Here is a 3,192-nt window from a genome sequence, read left to right on the forward strand (position 1 = left end):
CCAGTTGTTGATGTATGGGCTCAATGCCATTTCAAGAATGGGTGTCGTTGACCTTTTTGCTTAAGGTTGAAAAGTTTTTTTTTGTCAACTTTTTTCTTGAATTTTGTTAGATAATTAGATGATTGTTTTTGGATTGAGAAAATATTATTGAGCTTTAAATTTGTAATCGACATTTCAATCTCTTTGTTTGCTTTACTTGGTATAATAAAAAATTTATGTTGTTCTAAAATAATATAATATAAATGAATAAATTATAGCAATGGTTCTTTTAGTGTTTCTGTTTTTTCAGATTTAATCCAACGGTAATTTCATCATTTAAAAAAGAAAATAGTTCAAAAGTTTGACACCCGAATGGTCAACCATGTGACAAAATGAAACCACAAAGATCAGCAGTGTGATGTTGCCTAATTTTGTCCTTAAACTTTCATTTTTTATAAACTACAAAGACCAATCATGAAATTTTGTCTACTATAAATAATAACAAATAATATTCTCTCCCTTCAATTTTTTTTAAGGTTCTATAACTTGACAACAATACCAAACATCAAGTTTTTGAGTCATATTTTTTATAAGATGTGATTTAAAACGGTAATTTTGTATATAATTAATAATTATATATATATATATATATATATATATATATATATATATATATATATATATATATATATATATATATATATTCTATAATATTATTCATTTTTATATATACATATGACTTAATACAATATTTTTCCAAAGTTCGACGGCAAATATAAGCTTTGGAACCATGACAAGCTCATTAGAGCATTATTTTTTTAGATATTTAGAAAATTATTCATATTTACGTTTTATAACTAAAGCCACGAATGTTTTTATAACTACTTTTAGGTTAGAAAATTTAATTATACATAGATCAACAAACGTAAATATAGATTCAAATATTAAACAACAATTATAAAATTATCATTAAAAAAACAATAAATATACAACTAATTTATTCATAATCACGACAAACTTAATAGTGGATGCATGGTATGTAATTATGTATCCATGAGTTTTGAGCATAGGACTTCGTGGTAATTTTAGGGATGGAAGCAATTTAGGATCACAAATATCACTTGTTTCTTGATAACATCAATAGTGATAAATTATGTAGAATATCTCAAGTCATTTCACCATAATATGCAACAAATAAAAAATAAAATCAACATCCATAGCTAATATTATTGGCAATACATTTTGTTACAAATGTCAACTTTTCAATCCTACAGAATTTCTACAATTAAGAGCTCTAGTATTTAACATGTTTATTCAAAGATGAATTTGGAAAACGAACCAGGCTCAAGCTCTATCTATAAACAACAAATTTAAAACGAAAACACCCGATATTGCCTTTGCCCATCGTCTGCAACAAAATTGAATAACGTACATCATAACTATTCATATAAAGCTTACTAGTTCCATTCATATAACATATATAATAAGCTGAAAGAACAAATATATCACCTCATTTTAATGGATTCAGCGAAGATATGTAAATGTGCAGAATATAGCAATCTTCACACCGGTGAAAATTGCAAATCCAATAATAATCAACGCAATTGATGACATGATCGTAAAGAGAGAGAGGAGGAGAGATAATGCTGCAGATTAAAGGACGTAGAATCGAATGAATGTATCAGAGAATTTCGTACGAAGTTTGTTCATAGCGTCTACGAATATAAAGGGATTTTCGAAAATTTAATCCGTGTATGTTGGACTTCTATGGACCTTTGAAAAAAAAAAAAACATCCACTTTCAACGACTAACGGGAAATGGAGTTATTTTTAATTTTGAGAAATTAATCTGCATTAATACTCCTTGAGCTTTACAAAAGTTACGTGCTTTATGTCATAAAAACGAAACCGTACACCCACTCAACCAATAAGTTTGGGAAATAATTCGTACACAATAGTGTTTTGTCATACATAACAATTCATGCATTATATAGTTGTACAATACAACATTTTAAAGTACCAATTGTTGTGTATGAAGAGAAATTGTTGTGTACGGATCAACTTATTGGGTTTAAGTTATTTGATTTTTTGGATCGATTAGTCAAATAAATAAAATTTTATCCGGTTTGATTTTAGTTAATTTTTTATTATTTTGAGTTACCGAATAACTTGAATAACTCATAGAAATTCTTTATTCCAATTTATAATCCTTATTTGGATATTCAAATCCTTGAGTATTACTTTATAAGATTGTTCTCATAATGGTGGTTAAAGTCTTTCCATTGGAAAATGTTTCATAAGTTAAAAACATTTGATTGTTAGTTTTAATATATATATATATATATATATATATATATATATATATTTTTTTTAAACTACATTATTATTCTTATTTGGTGGACTTCAAAGAGATCGTCACTAGGTAGTGGATACTGGATATTGATTCATGATGATCAATTTATACCACTTTCATTCTTTATATACTCTTAAAAGTCAGCAAATTGTACAGGATTGTTTTATTTAAGAATAAAATTTATAATGGTATCACAAGGACACGTAAGTTGTATCACTCGAATCACATATGATGAATCAAAAGTTTTTCAAAAGAATAAGAAACTGAAAATGAGCGAATCATTTACATCATAAACTAAAACACCAACAATACTTAAGTATTAGGTAACAACGGATTCATTCAAATTGTAAATTTGTACTTTGAGGACGTCGCTAAAAGAAGCATACTTAAACAAAATAACAAGAATGAGAGCCTTTTGAGAAACGACGATCGAAATTTATCCTAAAACATCCTTTAACTAAACAAAATCTTTAACCATTACCCTTTTTTCTTTTGGACTTTCATTTCACTCTTTACTTCTCATAGGTTCACCTTGATACCAATTATTCTATTGTTACTCTTTAAGCTTGTAGTCACATCATTTCAGTCTATCAGGTTTAAATCTCATCCAATATGGTTGTATGGGTTATACTTATTTTGTTCATTATTCTTTCTTGCTTTTGGAGTTTAGTTTCTAGTTCTTATCATCTTGAGAGATTACATGCAAGTTCTTATATTGTAATTAAACATTTAGAAACCTAAACATATAAAATCTTCCTTTCCAAATTAAGGTCAATTACGTTAAAGTTTTCAAGAACATATAAAGCAGTTGTAGATTAAGTCTAAACACTAATCCTAGCACCCAATTCCCTTAAATCAAGG

At 27.1% G+C, this 3,192-nt stretch overlaps 1 long non-coding RNA gene across 1 annotated transcript; it reads right to left on the reverse strand.

The window, feature by feature from the left end:
* Positions 1-1,181: 1,181 nt before the first annotated feature.
* Positions 1,182-1,702, reverse strand: LOC145038976 (uncharacterized). Its single transcript, XR_013679663.1, has 2 exons — positions 1,489-1,702; positions 1,182-1,387 (listed from the first exon to the last, which is right to left on the reverse strand). It is a non-coding gene; the product is annotated as an uncharacterized LOC145038976 (long non-coding RNA).
* Positions 1,703-3,192: the final 1,490 nt, after the last annotated feature.

The sequence above is a fragment of the Lactuca saligna genome, chromosome 4 (assembly GCF_052625555.1).
Source record: "Lactuca saligna cultivar CGN05327 chromosome 4, ASM5262555v1, whole genome shotgun sequence".
Taxonomy (NCBI): domain Eukaryota; kingdom Viridiplantae; phylum Streptophyta; class Magnoliopsida; order Asterales; family Asteraceae; genus Lactuca; species Lactuca saligna.